General features: G+C 41.5%; 1 long non-coding RNA gene across 1 annotated transcript in view; it reads left to right on the top strand.

Moving 5' to 3' along the window:
• The first annotated feature begins 3,914 nt into the window (after positions 1 to 3,914).
• Positions 3,915 to 27,681, top strand: part of LOC116874225 — a 43,189-nt gene continuing 19,422 nt past the window's right edge. The window contains exons 1-2 of the long non-coding RNA XR_004383951.1: positions 3,915 to 4,110; positions 5,219 to 5,312. This is a non-coding gene — a long non-coding RNA (uncharacterized LOC116874225). The remainder of the gene's footprint in view (positions 4,111 to 5,218; positions 5,313 to 27,681) is intronic.

Below are 27,681 nucleotides of genomic sequence, written 5' to 3'. Positions count from 1 at the left end.
TACCCTCCAGCAGCCTTCAGTTTGTTTCCTAAGATGAAGGGTCTCTTACAGTTTGTCTCCCTCTCTGATTTCGTCCTGCACAAACAATATCTTTATTTTTACTTTTTAAAAAGATTTTATTTATTTATTTGACAGAGAGAGAGCATAAGAAGGGGGTGCAGCAGGCAAAGCAAGAGGGAAAAGCAGACTCCCGCAGAGCAAGGACCCTGATATGGGGCTTGATCCCAGGACCCGGAGATCATGACCTGAGCTGAAGGCAGACGCTTAACCAACTGAGCCACCCAGGTTCCCAAAATAATATTTTGAAATGGGCAAAGGACTTGGAGAAACATTTCGCAAAAGAGATATATGCATGGCCAACAAGCACATAAAAACGGTGCTCAGCCTTGTTGGTCAGCGGGGAAATGCAAATTAAAACCATAATGGGATAGCACTATACATCCATCAGTAAGGTTAAAAATTTTTCAGTTCTAACAATACCAAATGCTGGAGAGAGGTTATACAACTGGGTTTCTTCTGCTTTGCTAGTGAAAGTGTAAAATGGCACAGCTACTTTGGAAAATTGGAATTTTCTTATAGAGATTCACTATTTTGTGATCCAGGAATCCCAAAAGAAATGAGATCTTACATCTATAAAAAATAGTAGAGCAATGTTCGCTGTGACTTTGTATCAAATAGCCAGAATTTGGAAACGGTGCCAGTGTTCATCCGTAGGAGAATGAATACAGAAATGGAGGTAAACCCATACAGGGGGATATTGTCCAGCAATAAAAGGGAATAGATTATTAATACATGCAGAAATACAGATGAATCTCAAAAAATTATGTGAAAAAAAGCCACCAGAGTACACCCACTGAATAATTCCATTTACGTGAAGTCCAGGAATAGACAAAATGAATCTGTGGGAATAGAAATCAGAATTGTGACTTCCTGTGGGAGGAGGGAGGCAGGATGATTGAGTGGAAAGGATTGTGGGGACATTTTCTCCGTGATGGTTATTTTCTGCATTTTGATTAAGCCATTGGATACACAGGTATATTTGTCAGAATGCATCAAACTGTACACATAAGGTCTGTGCATTTTACTGTATGTAATTATACCTCAGTTAAAAAATAAATTTAAGGGCGCCTGGGTGGCTCAGTGGGTTAAAGCCTCTGCCTTCGGCTCAGGTCATGATCTCAGGGTCCTGGGATCAAGTCCTGCCTCTGACTCTCTGCTCAGCGGGGGGGGGGGGGGGGGAGCCTGCCTCCTCCTCTCTCTCTCTCTGCCTGCCTCTCTGCCTACTTGTGATCTCTGTCAAATAAATAAATAAAATATTTTTTTAAAAATAAATTTAAATAAATAAAAGTTTCAAACTACTTGCCTCTCCCAGTATTGTGCTCCTTGGCATTGGAAGTATCCAAGCTACATTAAATGCTTGTTGGAAACGTTGTGGAGGGTCCAGATTTGCAAGTTCAGATTAAGACATTAACAAAACACAAACTCAGATTTGAAGACCTTGATGTACATGGTATTGAATTAATTGGGTATTTCAGAAAAGACAGTATCACCTTCCACTTCATCTTCCACTTTAGGGCACTCAACAAGAGTCAGGAAATTTATGCTACTCAAAATCTGAAAACATCTTTAAATGTTTGTGTGACGTTTTCTTTTCTGAAATTCTTCCCTTTTCTGGCCTTATCTCCACTTCCCTCCTGACACCCAAGCCTTTAGCCATTCGACGTTCCTGTATCTTAGAACAGGCTGTGTTTGCACATTTCCTCGGTTAAACAGCCTCCCCTCCTCCACTTCTCAACAACTTCCGCCCGGTCTTTGAAGATTCTACCCAGGAGTCAATACACCAGGAAAACTTCGCTACCAACGCTACTCCCTGCCCTTTGAGTTCTAAGTGTGTGTTAAGGCTTGCCTGCAGCATAGCATCTACCCGAGGCTAGATGATGCCAAGGTTCCTTCCAGCTCAAAGATTCTAGCTCTTTGAACGTGTGATTCCAGACTTGAACCGTGAAGAGAAACAGCCATCAGCGGTGGCACCTTCCTCAGCCTCTGCAGGAGGGGGACTGAAAGAAAGAATGGGACCTGGGGGGAGTCTCCAGTCATCTTTGAACAATGCGGGTATTTGGGAGGCCGACACCCCGTGTAGTCAAAAATCCACGTATTACTTTTGACTCCCCCAAAGCTTAACTACTAATAGTCTACTGTTGACCGGAAGCTTTACCGATAGTGACATGACAGTTGATTCGCATGTATGTTGTATGTTATGTGTATTCAATACTGTGTTCTCACAGTAAAGTAAGCCAGAGAAAAGAAAATGTTGTTAAGACAGTCATAAGGAAAGTACATGTACAGTACTGTATTGTATTTTTAAAAAACCCACGTGTAAGAGCACATGTGCTATTCAAACCCATGTTGTCGCTTCAAATTAGGTCCAGAGCTATGATGTCGGCTGAGTAGTAAGAGGCAGCTGAGATTGTGGGGCTAGAGTGGAGACTTGCAGCTTTGGGGCTGGATAGGAAGGGACTAAACTCAGAGGTTGCATGAGAATGGATCCATGTGTGTGCACTGGGCATGGGGGTTTGGAAAGGATTAATTAAAAAAAACAACTCCAGGCTAAATACAGAAGCTAATATTTATGGAGTATTTTCTCCGGTGCCAGATTCTATACTAAAGACCATGTATCCACTAATCTTATTTAATCCTCATTTTAACTCTCTGCAGAGATATTAAGTGGTGTGCCCAAGATTTTGCCGCTGGTAATGGATAGACCCGGTCTCATTTTCGGTTCTGTTCGACTCCTAAGTCCATACTCTTGATCCGTGGGCTGTACTGTGCCACGGAAAAGGATTGCCCAAATCATTTTACGCTATCTCTCGGTTCCAAGACCCTTCACCAGCCCAAACTGAGCACTTCCTTTCCCATGATTTTTTCGGTTATCTGAGAAGAAGCATCTATAGCATTCCCCATAACCCGGTCTAGTGCCTCTAATGTCTTTAACCAGGGCACTCTTCTCTGTATTGAATCTGAGTCCTCCCTTCTCTTGTTTTATCATTAGTAGAGGAGCCTAAGGCTCCATTTATACTTGTAATTCCAGTGGAAGGAGGAAGATGCAGAATCTGCTGCAGTTTAAATATTCTGGGGCATCTAGGGGTGCCTGGGTGGTTCAGTCGGTTGAGCGTCTGACCCTTAGTTTCAGCTCAGGTCATGGCCTCAGAGTCCTGGGATCAAGGCCTACGAGCTCTGTGCTCAGTGTAGAGTCTGCTTGAGATTCTTTCCCTTTTCTCTTCTTTTCCCTCTACCCCTCCTCCCACTCATGCCCTCACGTATGTGTGTTTTCTCTCTCTCAAATAAATAAATAAAATCTTTAAATATTCTGGGGCATCTGAATTTTGTCCCGTTTCCATCGCAGTGTGGTCTAGAACCACATAAAGGAGGCTGACCAAGGGACACGAAGAGTCAAAAAGAAAATGTGCATTAAGGAGATTGGGAAATGAGTTCATTCTCATTAAGGTATAAGTGCCATAGAGCACAGGGTAGATTGTCACATGAAGCCATAGTCTCACCAAGAAAATGCGAGGAACTAAGCTACGGGATGTGGGAATCGTAGCAATGTCATGCTGAAGTTTTGCAATAGTCTTCTGCCCTTGGTCACTTTGTCTAAATAGATGTATTCAGCATCTGCTGGGAACTCATTTCTTCATCCTCTCTTCTTCCTTCTCTGTAGTGCATGTCATCATATTACGGGGAAATCCTCGCTTTCGAAAACAGTGCTGTGAGAACCCAGAACGCGGGTCCTCCTTGCTCCAGAGCCTGACCTCAGTCCTCAGGGTTGCAACCCCAAGTGACTCAGACCACCGAGCGGGTGAGTGGGAGGTTTGAAAACTACACCCCGGGAGCTACTAACAGAACACACACTGACAACTAAGGCATTAATTTAGCAACAGTTTGTCAGTTTTTTCCGTTAATCTCCCCATTTTCTTCAACCAGCTGTAAGAAATGAGACTCAGAACAAGTACGTTCTCATACAGACAGGAGCAGAGAGAAACAATCAAGGACCAGAGTGTCAACCAAGAGCCCAAGGCTGAGCAGAACATAGGGATAGATCCCACGGTCAAGGTGAGCTAGATCCCAACACATACAAGAGGAGGTAAGGCTGAACGGTTTGTGGGCAACGCCTGCCCCAAGTGGTTTCTAAGGAAGGAGAAAGAAAGGAAACTGAACCAGACCAACGTGTTGACATTTTGTCTCACCTGACAGCTTAAATAAACATGCCGGTTCCAGCCTCTTCTCTCATTGCCTGTGAAACAACTGCATGCCCTTTGCACAAGTCTAGAAACAGAAGCCAGGGTTTCTGGCCGTTGCTTCAACTTGAAACCTTTCCAAGCTTACCCCAGGGCAGGTATCTACTGAGCGGACTGGATGGTGAAATTTCCTAAGGATGCTTTTGGCTGGGAACAAACAGGGCCACTCTAGAGGCTGGTCCCAAGGTATCGGTGCCATGCTAGCACCGAGCTGAGCTGTGGGCAGGGCTGGGGGACCCTCAGCCCTCTTCGCTTCTCTCCGCTGGCTGGTTAGGGAAGCGCACAGACAGGGCCAAAGCTAGGCAGGTCCAACTTGGGCTAGAGGCCTTTCTGGATTTAAAGAATCGGAAGAGGGACAGAGAGGATTATAACAGCGAGACTGACAGATTACTGAGGCTGGGTCAGGGATCTACACTTGGGCAGGCTCGGAAATTCAGTTTTATCAAAGAACATGCACTGATTTGGGCCATTATGAATCTTCTGGATGTTGTCCATTTGCCTTTGAGACAGTCTCCACCCCTTCCCACCCTGTTCTGTGCTCCCGCAGACTGGCAGCGGGAACCACAGCCATAGAACCCTCTTCTCTCTGGCTTCGGGTTGACTTTGACCAATTGGAGGCGTGGGCAGAAGATCCCAGTATGGCGAAAAAAGGCAGCCAGGGAGTTTTTTTCTCCAGTGTTCCACCTTCCAGGGGGCTGTGGGCTAGCCATGTTGCTCTATTGAAGGCCCAGACCCTCTTCCCTACAGTTGCCCTCCCTGGGTTCCAGGAACTGCTTCTTCTTGCCCCTTCAAGAAGACAAGAGGAGGTCTAAGACTTTCCCCTATTAGTAATGCAAAGTCCTTCCCTCCCTATTCCTTGCAGATTTCCCACACCTCGTAAATTGCCACTTTATCAAATTCTCCTTAAAATATCTCATGTGCAGACTCAGAACACTTTGATATTCAATCAACCTGCCATTCAATCAGCATCCATCAACTCACAGCATGGACATTAAGAGAAGAAAAATTGTCCCGGAGGTGAGTTTATATGCTCTCTATGATTTTATCCTCTGACTTTATGCGTTTGGTTGGTTGCAAAGACAACTTTCAAAAGCTCTTAATTTTATCCTGTGTGCGGTGCCTCAAATTTGAATAAGCTGCCTTCAGATGGATGGTAGTCCTGGGTCATAACCTTGTTAAGTATGTCTCGGTGTTAGATACACTTACTTCTTTTTACTCAACTGTGTGAGCATACAAAATTAAACTGTATGAAGACAGTAAGATATTGGGGCGCCTGGGTGACTCAGTCGGTTAAGCGTCTGCCTTCAGCTCAGGTCATGATCCTGGGGTCCTGGGATGAAGTCCTGCATTCAGGCTCCTTGCTCAGTGGGGAATCTGCTTCTCTCTCTCTCCCTTTGCCCCTCCCCCTGCCCATGCTCAGGCAGACTCTCTCTCAAATAAATAAATAAAATCTTAAAACAGCAAGATATTAAGATTGACTAATATTAATGGGCTATAGTGCAATGATTTGGAGCACAGATGTTAAAGGCAGGCAGGTAGAGATTGGAATCTACCACCTATTGGATGTGTGTGCTTTGGAAATCTACTAAACTTCTCTTAGACTTTTTGTTGTTGTTCATAAAATAGTCATAATAACCGTGCCTACTCCTTATGGTTGTTGTGAAGGGTAAATGAAATAATATACATAAAATATGGGTACAGTGAGCACTTAAAAATAGCAGATATTATTGCCATTAGTAAAATGTTGTTAAAATAGTGATGTACTTGAAAGTAAGTTATCTCATCGGGTTTTTATGAAGGTTAAGTGAGCTAATATCTTTAAAGTGTTTAGAACAGTTCCTGGCACATATGTAAAAGCTACATGAGTGTTAATTAATACTTAAATAATATTTAAGTGTAAACACCTAGGTATAATTTGATTCCATTCTCTCTGCCTTTTAATTATTTTCGGTCTCCTCTCAAACTACATTTGGATTTCCCTCCAGGGTTAAATAGGAAAGAACCTTCTAACTTTACCCTGAAATTTCTCTCCGAGTCAAAAAAAAAACCTTCTGGAGAGCATGCAAACTTGTTTCAATTTCTGATTTTTAAGCCTCACCTCAGGTTAGTTTAGGGTCAAACGTGATTTCAACCATGCTGTTTTGAATATTTAATTCCTCACACTCCTGAATGAGATCTTTGCTATCTTATCACCGTGCGGAGGGTGGGTGGGTAGGAGGGGGTGGGGGGATAGGATATAAGTTTCCTACGACTCCCTCCTGGAGTTTAATTTGCTGGAAAGGCTCACAGAACTCAGAAAACCAGTTTATGTGTAGATTACCAGTTTCTTATAAAGGCTGGTAAAGGATACACATGAAAGGCCAGATAAAGAGCTACAAGGGTAAGGTCTGGAAGAGTTCTGAGGGCAGGAGTCTCTGTCCTGCTGGAGGAGGGACGCACCATTTTCCAGAACCTTGATGAGTTCCTGTGTACCATCCCAGAAGCCCTCCAAACTCCATCCTTTTTGGTTTCATGGAGGCTTCCTTACATAGGCAAGATTGATTAAATCACTGGTGATTCAACCTCCAACACTTCTCCCCTCCCTGGAGGTCAGGGGGTTGAGCGTGGAAGTTCTAAGGCTCTGATCACTATGGCTCCTTCTCCTGGCAACCAGCCCAAACCCTTAGGGGCTTTCCCAGCTCGCCTCATTAACATAAACTCAGGTGTGGTTTAAAGGAGCTGGTTAGGAAAAGCAAAATACACCTTTGCTTCTCTTAGCACTTATGAAATTCCAAGGGTTTTAGGAACTCTATAGCCAGAAATGAGGACGAAGACATGGTTTTTATTATAAAGCACAATATTGTGTTTCTGTAACCAAAAAGGCCAGTAGGTAACTTGCGTTCAAACCCAGCTGGATCCAGAGGGTTCCAATGGCAAACATAAGGACTGTGGTTTTCACTATCTCTTAGTTCCTCAGATAGCTAGTTCTATAGGCTCCAAATAGATTTTCTCCAGGTAACAGCGAAGATGATCACTAGTTACTCCTGGGGTATATCATCCTTAGAGATAAAGAGAAAAGAGAGAACATTCTCTCCCTAGCATATCATTTGGTCCGTATCAGTTCCTGAAGAGGACCCTGGTGAGGTCACACGTCCAATCTGTCTGTGTCCAGGACATTGGGTATTTCGATGGCTCAGCTGGAGGTAGGGGTCCTCAAGAGTCACATGGTATGGGGAAAAGGCCTTTCTCAGAAGGAAGGCTTGGAGAGCAGCATAGCCCCCAACGCCCTTTGTCTGGAACAGTCTTCTAAACTCTCCAGCGCAAAGCTATTGGAACACCCGTGGAGTTAGCTCTACCCTCCATTTTGGAAAAGGAGCATTGTGGGTTTGATGACATCAAGGATAGGTCAGATCTGGGTCTTCCTCTCTGCCCAGTCCCACTTGGGACTCTTCGTACTTCATGGTGGACCACAGGTGGATGATGATAATCTCCCTAACAATTACAATCTCGATGTCAAAAAAAAATTAAAAAAAAAGGAAAGTCACTCCGTTGTACGATCTTCCCAATTTACCCTCCTGCCTCCCCAGATAGTAGCTAAAAACACACCTGTGAGACAGAAAAGGAAAGTGTCTTAGCACAGATGAGGTCATGAACAACAGCCATTTTTCTTTCATACTCTCAGTTCCCTAATCTGTTTTTTTCTTTCCGTTGGGGTAGAGCCAAAAAGACAGAATGAAAAGACACCCCCAACAAATACTCATCACTCCTCTGCGACAACCCCATGATGTCTCCTTATTCTTCAGTGAGGGGGTTTTTCTGACAGCTGGCTTTTATCATTCATCCACTAGGAAGTTTCAATGAATGATCAACTTTAAAAAATAACTTTCATAGGCCCCCTGACATTTCAGCCATTTAAATAGAATATAATAGAATATTCCAAAGAAATAAATGGTGATTTCTTTATACAGCTTCTCACATTCAAACACATTTGCATGCATGGCCCACCTGAAAAGCTACAACTAACGATCTTATACATGAAATTCTCATTTCCTCTTCCCAGAATCCCTGCCCTCCTTGTATCAATACTCTTTCAAAACCTCAGATAAAATTCTTCCCTCCAGGAAGCCTTCCCTGATTGATCAATCACTTCCAGATCTAATTACGTATTTTTTCATCATATGAACATTAATTGGAGATACAGTTTCATTTAGGTTCACCTTCTCTTGTTTATATCTGGATTCAAAGTTTCAAGAGTCTTAGGTTGTGAGTATAGATAAGTTCCATTTTTCTAAGCAGACAACCACTGTGTCACTATAACCATCCCCTTAGCCATAAGATTACTTGAAGCAAAGACAATGGAGGAAATTATTTACTGGTATAAGAGAAGATCCTGGGCCCTGCAAAATGCCTGAGCAGAGATGAAAATTCAGCTCTGTTATTTACCAACTGTACAAGGAAGAAGGTGAATATGTAAAAGCTTAATTTTCTTCCATGAAAAAGTGATGATAAAGTCTTGAGGATTTCGTGTGATAATGAAATGGGTTATATATTCAGAAACACTTAAGGATGCTTGTGGATCTTCCAAAAAGTGTTTCCTTAGTGATGTGATTGAAGGAGCTACTGAGTTTGTGAAATAACTTTCTCATTTTTGTTGTTAGTTTTTGAAAATCTTTTCTGGAAGACAAAATCCTTTATGCCAAGTTAGAAATAAGAATAAAATGGCAAATGATCTTGGCACAAGGAACAGTAAGCTCACATGCTTGCTAAATGCACAGCCACATATCCCATCTCTGTCCCTTCCCTTCCCTGGGATTGACACCGTGAACTGGTCAAAGTAAAATGACCCACTCAGCCTGTGGCGCCCCTCAGAGTCCCCAACACAGGACTCCTGACAGACACTCGCAAGTGATTGGAGCGTGTCCACTCGTGCTAACACACAGCATCGACACTAGCTGTGTTCGGAAGGGCAGAATTTGATTTGAGGGAGAGAACAAAGGAACACGCCTTGCTCGATATAGAGGTAAGAAAGGGCGCACCAGGGGAGAAAAAGGTGCGCGTTTTCTGGCCTGATATAGTTTCTCAAATGTTAAAATCTGGAAAGGTATTCCTCAGGGCCCAGTTGAAAGGATTGCCCTGTGGACTCCTGAGTAAACTAATGATTAATTGTGAAGGACTTGAAGTAGCCTAGGGAGTGGCATGAGGGGGCCTACCGGTGTGGGCAGTGTCCCTCTCAGGAGGTGACATTTGGAAGGACATCTAAAGAATGATCTTTATGGACCAGCCATTCAAAAAAGAGCACAAAGGAGTGAGTGGGAAGGTTGCAGGCCAGAATAAACTTGGGCTCCTCAAAAGGTTTTAGGAAGCCAGCAGGGCAGCAGAGTGAACCAGGATGGGGGTGGGTGGGGCATGAGTGACAAAGGATGAATTTAAATGGTGGGCAGGGCTGAATGGCGCGGAATTCTGGGATGTATAGTGGGAAATTTGCGTAGACATCCAAGGGCTTCTAGGGTAGTTACTCGATCTCAGATAATTTTTATTTATTTATTTTTAAAGATTTTATTTATTTATTTGACAGACAGAGATCACAAGTAGGCAGAAAGGCAGGCAGAGAGAGAGGGGGAAGCAGGCTCCCTGCTGAGCAGAGAGCCCGATGTGGGGCTCAATCCCAGGACCCTGGGATCATGACCGGAGCCGAAGGCAGAGACCTTAACCCACTGAGCCACCCAGGTGCCCCAATCTCAGATAATTTTTAAACACCATCCCTTGGCTACTGTGGGCAAACTGGGTTGGGGTGGTGGGGATGGGATAGGAACTGAAAAGGAGACACAGATGAGGAGGTTAAGTGAAAGAGGACAGATAGTGGCTTAGTCTGAGCATCATGTGTTCTGGGGGTTACATAGTAGGCCTTGCGGGAGCACCCAGCCTAGGGGACCGGGAGAAGAGAGCAGCCATGACTCCCGGTTTCTGGACGGTGGTGCCATTTACGCAGATGAGGGATAACGGGAGGAGAAACATTGAGAGTAGGGGTGATTTTCATGCAGATCAGGTTCACTTGCGAGGGTCTGTCAGGAGTCCTGTGTTGGGGACTCTGAGGGGGCACCACAGGCTGAGTGGGTCATTTTACTTTGACCAGTTCACGGTGTCAATCCCAGTGTGTTCATTCAGTGCCTAGTTTCCCTTATCCAGTGTGAATTCTGGGCATGGAACTAAGGGGGGAAAAAGTCCAAGATAGAGAACAAGAGGGAATTTGTATGCTTGTATTTGGGCCATTCATTCATTCATTCATTCATTCAATAGATACCTATTGGGCACCAATCACGTGCCATACCCTCTTCTAGGTTTGCCAAAATTCTTGCTGTCATGGAATTTATATTCTACTAGTGGAAAGAGAGGGCATATGTGCACAAAAATAAGCATATAATAGGAGCACCTGGGTGATTAAGTGGGCTAAGCCTCTGTTTTCGGCTCAGGTCATGATTCTAGGGTCCTGGGATCGAGCCCCACATCGGGCTCTCTGCTCGGCAGGGAGCCTGCTTCCCTTCCTCTCTCTCTGCCTGCCTCTCTGCCTACTTGTGATCTCTGTCTGTCAAGGAGATACATAAAATCTAAAAAAAAAAAAAGCATATAATATACTAAGTGGTATAAACGGTGATGATTGCTATGAACAGAAGGAGATAACATAAAGGATAAAAAATTAAGCATGTGTGTGTAAGGGGAATGGTTGTAGAGGCGCCTGGGTGGCTCAGTCAGTTGGGTGTCCAACTCTTGATTTTGGCTCAGGTCATGCTCTTGGGGCCCTGAGATCCAGCCCTCCCCGCCCGGCTCTGTGCTCAACGCAGAGTCTGCTTGTCCTTCTCCCTCTGCTCCTCCCCCCTGCTTCTGCACGCGCTCTCTCCTCTCTCAAGTAAATAAATAAATAAAATCTTTTTTTTAAAAAAGGGGAATGGTTATAAATCTTTTGTTTTTTCTATTTTTAGAGAGTGCACAAGGACGTGTGAGTTGGGGTAGGGGGGTGCACGGCAGAGGGAGAGATAGAATTTTAAACAGAGTCCCTGCTCAGTGTGGAGCCTGATCTGGGGCTTGATCTGAGATCGTGACTTGAGCTGAAATTGAGAGCCCGAGGCTCAACCAGCTGAGCCACCCAGACATCCCTGGTTTAGTATTTTATATCTATAGTCAGCAAAGCCTCTCTGATTAGGTGACATATAATTGGAAAGGGGAAGAAGGCAAGAAAGCAAACTACGTGGATATCTGCGGGGTGTTCCAGATAAAGGAACAGTAAGTGCCAAGGTCCTGCTTGCTGTGTTCCAGGAGCTGCAAGGCAGCTGGTGTGTCTAGAGCAGAGTCGCAGAGAGGCATGCAGGGGAAATAGAGATCAGAGAGGTAACGGGGCCAGTTCTTCTCGCCTTACAGGATAATTGTGAGAAATTTTCCTGTAAGGTGAGGAGGCACTGGAGCATTTCTGACTTTACTGAGGACCCACCAAAGATTCTCATTTGCATTCCCTGTTCTTATAATAAATGAGGAAACATTTTATCGCTGGCAACTTTATGGTGAAGAATAAAAACAGATAAAGAATATAGACATGAGTGTGTATGTGCCTAGTAGCAAAAATTACCGAAACCAAAAAGGTACAACATATGTCTTACTCAAACCATTTCATCACCGAGTGACTCGGGAGGCAACCCTGCAGCCGGCAAATTCTGTTACAGGCGGGTATGATTTAGGGAAAAAAGCAAAGTGCTATTTTGCTCTCTTAAAGTTTCTCTACTGCCAAAAATCGTATCCAACCAGCCAACCAGCCTTCCAACCAATGAACCTACCAACCACACAGTATTTATTGATCTTCTACATGTACGGCAGAGGACTAGGTAGTATGAATATAGATAGATGGGTAAGACTCTCCTGTTCTGTGTTTTCTTTGATTCGGCATTTGTCTGTTTGGCCTCCGTTAATTATAGAGCCAAACCAAGAGCCACAATTGTTTACATCTCCCCTGTGATCCGGCTTAGGTAGACACATAAAAACCATATTACAAACTCTCCAACCAGTCCTCAGGCTATACTCCCAACCACCTCCTTAATCTAATTCGCACATCAAGCCAATATTTCCCTTGCCTTAAATCAACTCAGGGCCAGGTGCCAGACAACCAGAGACAGTCCCTATGCCCCAAAGCTCACTGGAATTATTCAAACTAGTCTGTCCTTGGTTGTTTACCCTGTCCTATCATATCTTGACCACAAAACCCTAATAAAGGCTGTGGCCTATACTTGCCCCCTCACACCTGCTTCTCCCTCCTGACCAAATCTGGTGCTTCTCCACGTGGCCCTGTGTGACGCCCTTCCCTCGGGAGTTGTAAATAATAAAATATCTTTCAATGGCATTAACCTCTCCATGTTGTCACTCAGCTGCCTTTATAAAATTAAAACCCAATTGCAAACCATCTACCCAAAACAGTTCCCCTCTCCCTCTTTCTCAGAGTCAAAAATCTCCTTCCCGGGGTGCCTGGGTGGCTCAATCAGTTAAGCATCTGCCTTTGGGCTCCAGCTCAGCAGGGAGGCTGGTTCTCCCCCTCCCTCTGCTGCTCCCCCTTCTTGTGCTCTCTCTGGCTCTCTCTGTTAAATAAATAAATAAATAAATAATCTTTTTTAAAAATCTCCTTCCCTTTGTTCCCTACCTCTCATTTTCTCTTTGTCATAACTGAGAAACAGCTTCTTTGCTCATGCAAACTAATCCCTGTTTTTCAGGCCTTCTGAGCCCAGGAAAGTGGATACGGATCCGTTCTTGCCTTTCTAGAAGTTCACCGTGCCTTTTTTTTTTTTTTTTTAATTTATTTATTTGACAGAGAGATCGTAAGTAGGCAGAGAGGCAGGCAGAGAGAGGTGGGAGAAGCAGGCTCCCTGCCAAGCAGAGAGCCCGATGTGGGGTTCGATCCCAAGACCCTGGGATCATGACCTGAACTGAAGGCAGAGGCTTAACCCACTGAGCCACGCAGGCACCCAAGTTCACCGTGCCTTGACACCACCCCTTGTAGACGGCAGGCTGCCTCTTACTTGCCTTTGGCCCTGCTTCCGTTCTCCTCACTCCTGATAGTCCTCGACAAAAAATCTAGAATATCTTCAGGCCACTGTTCAGTCTTAGAGATACATTTCCATTCTATTTAGTGCCTCGGAGAAGTCATCATGGTTAATGTCTGCCCTTTAGTGCTCCCTCCTGAGCTGTGGTTCATCCAGCTAAGCTATGCTTTAGTGATCATTAGGAAAGAGGTGACCGACATGGGGATTAGACTCGTGGCTTAGTTTGTCTGGGAGATATATATATTTTTACTGCTAATTTAAATGACAAATCTGGGAGGCACTCTTGGCTAGCATAATTTATTTTACTGGGATAAGAGGTTGTGTTTTTCTAATTCTTCAGTGGAGCTTGCTGACCTGTATAAAGTCTGCAAAATCCGATAATATTGTCCGAGCATCCTTGTTAGAATCTATGCAAAATACCAGTAATTGAGTTCAGGTAGATACAGTCCCTGTCCTTTGACTATTCATATTGCAAAGCTGACACAAACATGAAACAGTTTAGCATAATATCAGGGAATGGGCTCCCGTGTTGTAATGATTTATTCACAGTTGCTTCCTAGCTAAAGTTTTAGCAGCTAGGCACTGAGCGCCCCGCCCCCACCAGACCTGCTGAAATATACTAGAATTGCCTGATTCTCAGCCAGCAATGGTGAGAACCTGCAGTGCCAGCTTCCCAAGTCTTAGGCTTGGTCCTCCAAATGCTTTCACTCTGGACTTCCCTCCTCAGTGACTGGTAGCTTGGTGTTTTGTTTCGATATTAGGTTTCAACTGGCTAGAATGTGTTGAGTAACTTCCTTCTCCACAATGTACTTTAATTGAAACTCTTCTTCTTCGGGTATCTGCTGAGAGGCCCCTCAATGACACGGCAGGACCATCTGGTCTTGTGGACCATAGCTGCCTGCATCTCTCCATCCCTCAGGAGAGTCGTACCCACAGCCTGAGCCCCTCCGTCTTTCCATAATGCCAGTTGGAGCAATCTTAACAACTTAATCCTGCGTTTTTATAGGTCAATTAGCATTTATCTGAGTAATTAACAAGCCCAGTTCCCCACTGTGCTAAACCTCTCAAAATCATACAAAGCTGGACCTGTAAACCCTTAATTCCACTTCCCCACCCTGGCACAGAGCTCAGTGTCAAGCCACTTTGTGTGGGTTTATCCTTCAGAGTGCAATAGGAAAATCATTCTGGACTTCAAGAAGGAAATCTCAAGACAAGAAACACAGGGAGGCAGAGAGAGGTCATTGCTGCAACCATTAAAGAAAAACTTCAGACTGCCAAGTTCAGCTCTATAGGGAAATGGGGACTGAAGCCAAAGACGGATTTCAACTCCATGTCAGCTAAAATCTAACATACAGTCACTCATTTGAGCTACGGCTTGAATTTATTTCTATGTATTTGTGACTTGAAGATGCAGTATCAATCGTGGTGCTGTTTCTCTTGGACTTGGGGCAAAAGGACTCCAGTGGAAGATTGCCCGTTACTACAGTAACATTTCAGGGAGGGAGGTGGGAAGGAGAGAACAATATGTTCCCACATTTGGAGACTTTCTCTCTCCCTTGTAACTGCTTTTTCTTATTCCTATATGGAGGGATTTTGCAAATTAGCCATAGGGGAAAAAAAAAGGCAATTTCTTACGCAGCCATCAACTCACACTTTGAAAAGAGAAAAAGGGCTCTTACTAGCTTGTCGTTAGCTAACTTAGTGTACTTTACTGGTAGATGATAGTACTTTTAGATATGTCTTATCTCCACAGTAGATTGTAAGCTTGGGGAAAGAGAGTAGCTGTTTAGTAGTTATAACACTATGGGAGCAATGGCCATGAGTCCGCATGCAAATGAGAATTGGGCTCACCTCCCTTCTCCTGGGAGGGGATGAGCAAGCCCTCATCCTTGCTCAACTGATTTTGGAACTTTGCCAGGGGGCAGTCTTCTAGATCTCCCCATTGTTGCCTTGACTTCAGATCTGGTTCACAGGTCACCCCCAAATCAGTCTGGATATTTTACAATCATCACGCTTCATGTGATTTTTTTTTTTTAAAGAATGATTGAGGTGTCTCTTACATATAATAAAATTCACCCATTTTAAGTGTCCATTTCAATGATTTTTAGTAAAGTGACCGAGCTGTGCAAAAGTCATCACAATCCAATTTTAGGACATCTCCATCACCCATTTCCGCCCTTAGCCCTGGCTGTCCCTAATTTACTTTCTGTTCTCTATAGATTTGCCTTTTCTGAATATTTCTTATAAATGGAAGTATACAGTGTATCATCTGGCTTATTTCATGGAGCCCAATGTGGCTTTTTGTTTGTTTGTTTTTAGAGAGGGGGGAGAGGGGCAAAGAGGGTGGGGGGAATCTTAAGCTGGACGCTGGGCTCAATCTCATGACTCTGAGATCATGACCTGAGAAGAAGTCAAGGCTTGGACACTTAACCAGCTGAGCCACCCAGGAGCCCGTAGCATGTTGTGGCATGAATCAGTAGTTCATTCTTTTTTAAGGCAGAATAATTTCCACTGTATGGGTATACCACACCTGTGTACCCATTCATCAGTATGGGTGTTTGGGTAGTTTCCAGTTTTTAGATGCTACGAATGAAGCCGTCTGAATATTCACATATAAGTCTTTGTGTGGACTTCGTTCCTTTTTTATCAGAAAACATTTCCCAATTTTATCTTAAGAAGATCATATTCATTTGATATATAAACTCAGGTATATTGGTTATAAAGTAGTTAATCTGTTTTATAGTCTATGTGTACGGCTTAATTATACTGCTCTTCTGAGTTGACAACAGTTTAGCACGGTACTTTGCAGATTGTAGCTGCTTAATAAATATTTGCTGATTGATTCCAAGACGCCCTCAGTAGTTCCCCTTGGAAAGTAAAATATCGAAAGCTTTTATTTTGAACAGCGTTTTTTCCATTTTGTGTAAACAACAAAAGCCCTTGAGAGAACAAGACAAGCTATCTGAAGAGCCCCGGGTCACAGTTATCTATGGGGCAGCCATATTGATCTTCCTTCAGCTCAAGGTGCTCTGTAGGCTTGGAGAAGCAGGAAGCATTTTTGTTGGGCCAGTGGGAGCATTTGATCAGCCAATGCATTATGTATCCATGAGAAAGAGTCGCAGGAGGCAAGCTTTCTCTTGGCAAGGGTCTCCCCTGCCCCTTGCTGGCACATTTTCTTAGAAGGTTGACTGGCCTAGATCCAACACTGGCTAACTTCCTCTCATTGGCTCTCTTGCATACTGTTCCAGGCCTCTGTGGTCAGATTTGGGCTGTTAACTCAACAGCTTCCAACCACAAGGAAACTAGAACCACTTCGTGGTCCTGCTTGCTGACATTTTAGCTGTCTTATTGGCTCTGGGCAGCCACTAATGCATATCTGCCTTTGGTCTATGGGCTCTGGGGTGGCACTTAATGAAAGCCCATCTTTAATTGGACAAATGAAGTATCCCCTCTGGGTTTTCCCAGTGATCAAGAAAACAGTGCATTAGAAATGCAGTCCGAGGGCGCCTGGGTGGCTCAGTGGGTTAAAGCCTCTGCCTTCAGCTCAGGTCGTGATTCCAGGGTCCTGGGATCGAGCCCCTCATCGGGCTCTCTGCTCCACGGGGAGCCTGCTTCCTCCTCTCTTTCTCTCTCTCTGCCTGCCTCTCTGCCTACTTGTGATCTCTGTCAAATAAATAAATAAAATTTATTTAAAAAAATGCAGTCTGAGTGTCTGCCCACAGCACGTGTTTCGTGTACCTCTTCCCGGGGAGCATGGTCAAGGGCAAGATCATGAGAGGATCTTTCAGTCGGGTTCTTTTCTTTTCTTTTTTTTTTTTTTCACCTCAGTAGTCAGCTTTTTTCCACTTACATGTGTTCATAAGTTGTTCCTGTTTTAATCTTCAAAGCAGCTTCCTACACCTAGAAATTCAGCCCAAGTTTTAGAACTTAACATAAAATGTATTTAAGTAATTGTAATTCTTTTCCACCACAAAATATTAAATTTCATTTTAGTAGATACCAATTAAGAATTCAATACATTCAACATTTTGCTTCATTATTTATCTCCCTTTAAAAAATCAGAAAACTCCATCTTATCAACTTTATTCTTATAATGCTGTAGTTGTCTCTACTCTTCCTTTATTTGAATTTTTGGGCTCACCTACTACAGGGCACATCTATTTCTGTTGGCCCAGTGCCTTTCCCTTCTGGGAGGAGGGTTCACCTTCTTCCCAATGATCCTCTACTCCCCCTCCTGCAACCATGTGATCCAAGTATAGATTTCCTTGTCTGACTCTGACCCAGGGATGGACAGTGACCCACTTTGGCCAACCAGAGCCCTTTCCTGAAGCCTTTCCAATTGGAACTCAAGGGGAAGAGGGTTCATTCCTCTTTGATCAACATATTCTCATATTTGCTTAAGCAACTCCCAGCTGGGTATTGTCACTTGGCCATCAAAACCCTTGACTTACATAGACACTCTTCCTATAATCTTGGCCAGTCTTTCTTGTCCTCTAGAACTTTCTTACTGGCTTTTAAATTAGCAAATTAAAACAAAACAAAACACATGCCACAATACTTTGTTTTGTCCTATTTCCCTTTTATAACCCAAGGATTTTTTAATGGCTCTGAGGTTAATGAGAAGAGATGAAAATAGGCACTTAGAACCCATAGCACTAATGGAACACCACAGATGAGTGAGTGTTCAACTAGAAAAAAAATCCGAACAGCCTCTGGGAAAGGCGCGGTGCAAGTAAAACTATCTGCAGTCATTTGAAAAGCTGTTATGTGAAGAAAGGAATACAGTTGTCTGTCATTGTGCAGGGGAATTAATTCCTGTGGTTGGAATTAACTGTCCGATTTCTGTTCTTTATAAAGAGAGAACGCTTTCTAATAACCAAAGTGTACCCCAAACAAACAAGCCTCCCTTAAAAAGTGAGATTCCTAGACACGTAGGGGTTATCATTTAAGGACTTCTGAGTGAGGGGGGGATTACCTCAGACTCTCTTTAATTTTTCAGAGTCTACGGCGTCAAAATGGGATGGAATAGTAGGGGAGAGAGAGAGGTCAAGAACTTGGAGAACATTTCATCTACTTGCGATGAGAATCAGGCTCCATCTGAGATAGGAAGCCATCCTTATCCTGTATCCTGCCATGCCCAAGCGCCCAGTTGTCAACATCCCTAACTTCATTCGTCAAAATTATTTAGCTGGTGGCTGGAGGATCTTGTCTCTCTGGATCTTAGTTTTCTCATTTAGGTAAATGCAGAGCTTGGACTAGCTTAGAAGTCTCCAGATCGTCCTGCTAGAGATCATAAGGGGAGGGCTGGGAGGAAATCCCAAAGGATGGAGAGTTAAGGAAGTGCAACCTCCAGTATTGTTACTGGAGTTAGGTTCTTGAACCTGAACCGAGACCACACCCCCACGATCAAAGGCACAGAGGTTACAGATGAAGCAGAGGGAGACACAGCATCGCCAAAAGGTACTTAGACTGGCCTCCCCGAACCATGGGGAGGCCCTGATAGTTTTGGGAGGCCCTGCTTATATAAAGTTCCCGTTCTGGTTTCCTCTCCAGTCCAATTTGCTGATGAGGGAAAGAAAAGAAATGCTTCCTCCCGGGTCTTCTGCCTTAACTTCCCCTTGCAGAAGGGACGCATCCTGGTCTTGCTCAGTTAGAGAAGCAGTTTAACAAGAGCAGCCCTTGGAAAGCACCCCAGGTACGCAGTGTTTTTGTCTTGGGGTTTATTCTCACGGACCCTCACTCTCTCAGTATTCCACATGCTTTCTAGCTCTCTCTAGCCATCGGGATTGCCGCCGTACAGCTGGAGAAAGGCAGGCGCAGGACTGGTCACACGATTTGCGGGGCCCTGTGCAAAATGAAAATGCAGGGCTCTTTGTTCAAAGTAACAAGAATTTCAAGACAGCCAAGGTAGAGCATTAAACCAACTGTGGGATCCTTCTAAGTGTGGGACCCTATGCGACTGTGTAGGTCCTATGCCCATGAAACCAGCCCTGAATATGTAACACCCTGTATCAAAGGGACAAATATAAAACAGTAGATTTGAGGCTTTTTGTGTAGTTAATTTCAAAACTCTCATTTTGCTATAATAGAGGATACTTCAATCAAAAAATCAATTTGAAGCTTCACTGATCATCTATATACTAAAAAACTTTGCAATTCTCTAAGTAAACAATAGAAGAAACAAATAAATGCCCAACAAATTTCTCTGTATTCCCTAAAAATGGAATGATCGTGGGTTTGGTTTATTATGACAATCTGCTTTCAAAGAGGCCTGCCAATTAAGGGGATTTGCCTGCATTGTTTAAACACACATTTTATCTCCCTTTGTCTTTATTCAGAATCAAATGCATCCATTTATCCTCTCTTCTGGGATTGGTGTCAATGAACCATTTTTCTTTTCTTCTTCAGTCAGCAAGTACTTATCACACCTTAAGTACTTAAACTGCCCCACACTGTGCTAAGTATTTTAAGTACTGGGAACTGGTCCACAGCTAAGGGTGGCTGGTGGGGCGGGGTAAGAGTCATCTAAAGGAGAGGCATATCATGAGCCAAGACATGGAGGTCAAAATCTTAAATTGGTCACTCAGTGACCTTTGCAAGCTGTTGGCTGTGAGGCTTAGGAACGGCCTGAGGTGTTGGTCCTGGGCCAAGATGCTTCAAAGCATCTAGATCTCCATGAAGCCCCACTAAACTCAAGTTACCAGGAGATCTGGAGAAGACTGGGGTCGATGGGCTTCATTGTTTGTAAAAGCAAGAGTGCTGGTAAAGGAAATAAAGCTTTGAAAGCTTGGAACCTTGAAAAGTTCACGGTCAGCATTAATCAACTTTACTTTGCACATCAGGGAGAACATCAATCTGGCTGTAAATTTAAGCAAGGTATGTTAGATGGGAACGTAGACACTGTACACTTATATAGGTCCTGTTTCCTTCATGGCATGAATAAATGTATCTGTAAGATGAAAAAAAAAAAATCTTAAAGTGGCTGGAGAATCCAGTGTGGCTAGAGTATAGGAGGTATGTGGGGGATTATGTGGGAGGTGAATATAGAAAGGAAGCTTGGAACTAATAATGGAGCGCTTGTGATACCAAAAGGGTTTGTCATTGATCCTATGAACCGGAAGGAGCTTTCCAGCAGAGAAGTGGTAAGAGCTGCTCTTTCAGGTATTTGTTACTCACACTAAGCACTAATGAGTGAGGTCATTATTATTATGTAATAGTTTAAACAGTATTTAGGAAAAGTAGCCCCAAATAATGTATAGCAATGCCATTTCCCCAGAGTCTCTCCAGGATGGTGGATTATCAATGATCTCTCTCCCCATTATTTAGGTCTTTGAATTCTCAGTGGTTCTTGATATGGAGGTCTCACACGTCAGTCATTAAATTCATCCCCAAGGATCTTTCTTAATATGATTATAAAAAATCTTTTTGATTTTTTTGAACAATTTGTTCAATTGAACAAATTGAACATTGAACAACTGAACAAATTTGAACAATTTGAATAATTTTGAACAAATTGTCTGCAGTTGTTCATTATAAGTATATAGACCATCAGTAGATTTCTTTTTATGTTAAAATTGAATCCTGTGACCTTGCTAATAAATTCACTTATTTCTATTAAGTTTGGGATTTTTTTGGGTGGATGTTTAGGATCGTTGTCCACGTACACTATCACGTCTATGAATAAAGTACTTTTATGTCTTCTTTATAATCTGTAAGTCTTCTATTTCTGTTGCGCATTTCTTTTCCACACCTTTTTCGGTGGCTAATACTAATAGAATTGTAAGAACATCCATGCTTACTAGTTTCCAGTCAGGAGGAAGCCTTCCGTCCCTTACCATTAAGTATGATGTTAGCCAGGGGATTTTACAGATGCCCCTCATCAGACTGAGGATGTTTCCTTCTGTTTCTAGTTTGTTGAGGGATTTACTTGGATTTTGTCAAATTCTTTTGCTGCATCTATTGAGCTAATCTTACGATTTTCCTCCTTTATTCTTCTAATGTGGTAAACTCCATTGATTAATTTCTGTTGCTGAACCAACTTTGCATTCCTATAGACAACCTACTTAGTCTTGATGTATTACCCTCATGTTTTGCTGGATTCAGTGTGTTAACATTTTATTCAGTTTTTTTTTTTTCTCTTATGTCTGGGAAGTTTGCTTATTTATCATTTCCTTTCATTGTAATGTCTTTGTCTTGTATCACAGCACTTCTGGCTTCATAAAATGAAGTGGAAAATGTGCAAAATGCATATTATTTCTTGTTTCAATGTTTAGACCACTTGATATTGTCTTATAATGAAATACAAGGCTCTGTTCATTCTTGTTCACTCTTTTTTTTTCTGTTTGTGACCCCCCCCACCTTCAGTCTCTGTTTCTTGCATCTTTCCTTTTTCCTTCTCATGCTACAGTTTGGAAATAACTCCCATGCAGAAAGCTGTAGTGCATATGGGGCCCAGTTAATGTGTTTTTAGTCTTTAAAGGATCATATCCCTCCCTCCTATTTCTCTTGTTAAAAGCTTGAAAAGTGTTGCTGCGTATATTTTATTCAGTTTTATCATTGTTTATACTGCAAAAATGAATTTGATATCTGTACTCTATCATGATCAAAACGACAAGTCCAATATTACTATGTTTTTTAAAGCTTGCCATTTACTGAGCATTTGTGTGCGAGAATAAACATTTTACATGCACTTTCTGTGTAATCATCTCACAGCTCTCTGTGGCATATAGGATAGTGTTATAGATGGGTAAATGAGACTCAAAGAGATTAAGTAAATTTTCTAAGGTCACAGGCTTTTTAGGTCATATATTCAAAATTTGAGTTCATCTCACCAGATTAAAGACCCAAGCTCTTAACTATTACATAATTGTGTCATCCTATAAAGATAAAATTGATTTACATCTAAAAAACACTAAGACATGATTCATTGACTCAGACATGAGAATCAGACATGATTCAATGAATCAGTAAAACAGACCTATTCAGATTTCTAGTAAAGCATAGTCCCAGTGTCGTGGAGTAGTTGGCAAGTCATTTGCTTGTTTGATTTCACCCAAATTCTCATTTTTCTCTTGGCTGTTCACTATTGCAAGAAACTACTTCTTGCCAGGTTTCCTTCTCTGGATTTAAGAAATAATAAAGGAACTTCTTCATAATGAAAGCAGGTGACTCCAAGCAGTAATTCAAATCCATGCAGCAAAAACAAAGAGCACAAGTAAAGATAATTATGTAATTTTAAAAGACAATATAAATGCCTCTGTTTTCTTTCTTCTCTTAACTAATTTAAAAAGCAATTGTATAAACTGATATGTATACAATTGTATGGTTGGGCCTATAGCATATGGAAACACAATATATTTGACAGTAATAGCACAAAGGAGGTGGGTGGGAACAAAGCTGTCTTGTAATGAAGTGACACCAGTTGGCATCGTGATCCACAGAAACAAATGAAAAAGACCAGAAATAGGAGACAAGGCTAATATAACAAACTATGTGAATATATAATTGATCTCTTTTACCAGCTTTTTAAGTAGACATAAAACTATGTAAACTAATAATTATAACAATGTATTGTTGGGCTTGTAACATTTATAGATGCAATTATTATAACAATAACAGCCAAAAAGAAGGAAGAAGGAATAGACATACTGGAGTAAGTTTTTTCACTGGAATTAAGTTAATAAATTTAGCAAATTTAAAATTTATTAAATTTTATTAAATTAAATTTATTTAAGTTAATAAATTTACCAAATAAATATATATGGTAAGCCATGGAGCAACTACCAAAAAAAAAAAAAAAAAAAAAAAAAAACCTCAAAGCAAAATAATTAAAAAAAAAATTAAAGGAACCAAAATGTTAAATTAGAATATATTTACTGAATGTAGAAGAATGCAGTAAAAGAAGAGCAGTGACACAAAAAATATGAGCCATATAGAGGACAAGAAGTAAAGTAGCGGATGCAAATTCATAACTATATTGATAATAACAGTAAATATGAACAGATTTAAGTAATCCAATGAAAAGGCAGAGATCGTCAGGCTGGATTAAACAATATGCAAATATGCATCTACAGGACAGGTATTTGAGATTCAAAGACACAAATAGGTTGAAAGTAAAAGGATGGAAAAATATATATCATTCCGACAGAAATCATAAGAAAGCTATAGTGCTTATACTAATGTCAGGCAAACTGAAAATTTATTTATTTATTTATTTTTTAAGATTTTATTTATTTATTTGAGAGAGAGACAGTGAGAGAGAGCATGAGCAAGGAGAAGGTCAGAGAGAGAAGCAGACTCCCTGCGGAGCCGGGATCCCGATGCGGGACTCGATCCCGGGACTCCAGGATCATGACCTGAGCCGAAGGCAGTCGTCCAACCAACTGAGCCACCCAGGCGTCCCGCAAACTGAAAATTTAAAAGAAAAAGTGTTACTAGAGCTCAAGAGGAACACTTTATAATGGTAAAAGCATCAATCAATCACAAAGTTATAATAATTATAATCATATGTGAACCTGAGAATAGATCCTCAAGATACATGAACCAAAAACCAAAGAACTAAAAGGAAAAATAAATGATTCGATAAGAATAGTTGGAGACTAAACCACCCACTTTCCTTAATGGATAGAACAACCACTCAGAAGATTAACGAAAAAATGGGAGATTTGAACTATCCTATCAACCAAACAACCCTAATGGGCATGTATAAAACAGTCTTCCCAAAATAACAGAAGGCACATTCTCAAAATATATGAAACATCCTCCAGAAAAGCCTATATTTGAAGCCATAAGACAAGACTCAACAAATTTAAAAGTATTGAAATAATAATCATATAGTGTACGTTCTCTGACCATAATGGGATGGAGTTAGAAATCAATAACAAGGAAATTTGGGAAATTCACAAATACGTAGAAACTAAACTATGCACTCCAAGTAACTAACGGCTCAAAAAAGAGATCAAGAGAAATTAGAAAATGCTTTGAGATGAATGAGAACAAAAACACAACATTCCAAAACTTAGCGGAAGTAGCTAAATCAATGCTTAGAAGAAAATTTATAGCTGTAAATACCTGTGCAGATTCAACACAGACCCTATCATCTTTCTAACTAGCTTCTTTGCAGAAACCGAGAGGCTCAACCTATAATTCACATGCACATTCATATGATAAGCAAGTAATTACCGGTTGGGTGAACATAATGTAGAAAGAAGCATAGGGGTTCTCAGGATATATAACAAGGGCAGAAATGTGCTAGCTCCAAAGTGTTTACCTCAAGAGGAAATTCCCAGATCTCACTGGCATTGTCTCAAGGCCAACTCACCTTTGTTGAGTCCTTCCATGAGTGAGAAGCACGTGGGGCCAGGCAGGCTGTTTTTAAATACAGCCCTGCTCACCAAAGTCACACTCTCACCCAAGTTCAGCATGAAAGGAAATAGAGAAATGGACCCTCTCCCACAGTGCTGTTAGAATTTAAACAGGTAGGGGCACCTGGGTGGCTCAGTCGGTTAAGCTTCTGACTCTTGATCTCAGGTTAGGTGTTGATCTCAGGGTCATGAGATTGAGCCCCATGTCAGGCTCCAGAAACTGGTAATGTTTCTCTCTCCCTCTCCCTCTATCCTTCCTTGTACTCACTTGGTGCACACACACACTCTCTCTCTCTCTCAAGTAAATAAACAAACCTTTAAAAAAATAAATAAATAAAACATACCTCTTTTATTTAATATATAGGGTATAGCTAGTATAACAAAGATTCAAGTATGTGGCTTAACAAAGTAGAAATTTTATGGACAGAAGGTTTCTCAGTTAGTTGACAGTTCAAAGGACCCAAGGCTGAGAAAGGGAGTCGAGTATGGGTATTGGGAACTCAAGTTTCTTCTGCCTTCTTGCTCTGCAATTTTTCAGTTTGTCCACAAGAACAAAGACTCACCATGACCACATGCCAGACCTTAGGAAGGGAGACAAAGAGGAAGAGGACACACTCCTTTCCTTTTAAAGGCATGAGCAAACAGTGGTAGGCATCATTTCTGTTTCTATCCCAATGGTCTGAACTTAATTTCAGGGCCATACCAATGAAGAGTAGAACATGTAATCTTCAGTTGGACAGCCAAGGGCCCAGCTTAAATGGCTATTACCAAAGAAACAATGGGAGAATGGATGCTGGAGGGACAAGGGCAGTCCACACTAACGTTAATGGATCTAGTTGTTAGAAAGTTCTATGATCATTGAACTGAACCTGCCCCCTTGACACTCACCCTTTGGTCCTAATCTGCCCCTGGGGTCAAGCATAAATTGATCTCATTTTCTACATGATAGCCTTGCACATATTTGAAGACAACTGTAATTTCCCCCTAAGACACTTCTAGGCTAACATTCTCAGTTTCCTTCTTTATTTCTCATATGGCATGTTTTTCAAATTCTCATGGCTTTGTCCAATGTATTCTGAACACTCTCTCATGAAACTCATTAGGTAACATGAATAAAATAGGACTATCATCTTTCCTGTTCTGGAGAGTATATTTCAATCAATATAGCCTTAGATTGTGTTTTAACAGCTGAATCCTACTACTGACACATGTGGAGTTTGAGGTCAGTGAAAGAACACAACTCTCTTTATCTCAGATCTAGATCAAGTTAGGTCCCCATCTTATAGTCATGAGACTGATTTTATGAACTTTAATGTACTATGAGTATATTTATCCTTATTATCTTTCACCTTATTACTTTTAGCCTAAGGTTCATGATGTTAGTAGGATTTCATCTCATAATCTATTATTACTTATAACTTTCAGCAAGATTTTTAAAAATTGAAGCAAGTTAAAAAACCAAAACAATAATTAACTCCAGGAAAAATACAAAAGGCTATACAACAAAGGAAACAATATTGGTATACTACTTTTAATTCCTAGTAGTATCCTTTACTATAATGGCTAGCAATGGATGCTATTTATGCTTCTATAATAGTAAAAGTACTGAACACAAATTAACAGAAGTTATAATGAAAAATAATGCAAGAGATGTAAAGAGAGAAGTCCAAGAGCATGATATCCTCAACTTCTAAAACAGAAGAATAGATATTACCTAAATTTGTAAACCAGGATATAATAGCATCAGCAGATTGTTCATAAACAGAAATAAATCCCAGAAGAAATGGTGTATAATTTGAAAGTAAATGCATCTGAAGAGTGGGGCTGTGGACAAGAGGCAGGCATGCAGGGGACAATATCCTTTTCTTCTTTCCATTCAGCACCATTTGCTTTCTTTTCTTTCTTTTTACTGTGTGCATTTATTATTTTTTTTTAAAATAAATATTGATTTAAAAAAAAAAGAAAGTTTAATTTGAATTGCTCAATAGGCCCCCATCTAGGAATCTATTAATTATGTTTTATGTGTCATTATCTAGCATTTTAAAACAGGAAGGGGAAAGATGCCATTCTCTACACAATATAACACTGCATTTAGTATGGAGTTATCACTTGTGTCAGGGAGATAAATTTAATCACCCCTTTGGTGTCCCATTGTTATGAAGTGACAAAGTTAATACAATTTGCTCAGTACTCTTGTTCCATTATTAATGTGTCACTCAGAATAAGGCTCTAACTTTGTGAAATGACTTAATTTTTGTTCTAGTTTTTGAAATCATCATTTCTGCCAGTTGACTTCCCAAAAAAAAGAAATCAGAAATTTGAATGAGAAGTAGTTCAGATCCAATTCCCTAAATTACTTTAGCTCAAGGGAATTAAAAAAAAAAAAAACAAAACAAAACTTTTCTTGGTGAGGAAATTTATTTTCATTTATTTCTCCTAAAAATAATATTTTACATTTTAAAAACCCAAGTTTTTAAAAAAAAAAAACTAGGAAACCTAGGTTGACCACCTACTCCAGACTCTTTATCTGTCACCTAAGTAAACTGAGGCAGTGAGAAAAGTCAGAATTATATCATTATCATAATGACACTAAAAGGAACCTGTTTTCTCAATGACCCAATTTTCTAACTACCTATTCTATTTCATTGCTTTGGATTTTGGCTTAGGTTGTAAGAGCCTGGATCCTCTCTTTGGTTTGCCCCAAATGTTATATGCTAATTAGTATTCATTATGTAGCAGATATTTACTTGGCTTCTATAGTGTGTGAAAGACAGTAGATTAACCAGTGAACCTAATTCAGTCTTTTGAGAAAGAACATGGGGATTTACATATGAGACCTGGGACTCTGCATTCCTTTGCTGACCTTTGCAGAGTGTACAAACACTCCATGGACCCAGGTGGATTGAGATGTTCACAAGAATCTGTATCAGGCCTCCAGTCCCTGGGGAAGAGGACAGCAGTTCCCCA

Source organism: Lontra canadensis, unplaced genomic scaffold (genome assembly GCF_010015895.1).
Source record: "Lontra canadensis isolate GAN:19392208 unplaced genomic scaffold, GSC_riverotter_1.0 scaffold36, whole genome shotgun sequence".
Lineage (NCBI taxonomy): Eukaryota > Metazoa > Chordata > Mammalia > Carnivora > Mustelidae > Lontra > Lontra canadensis.
The sequence above is the reverse complement of the archived record's forward strand: the minus strand, read 5'-3'. Positions and strand labels throughout refer to the sequence as shown.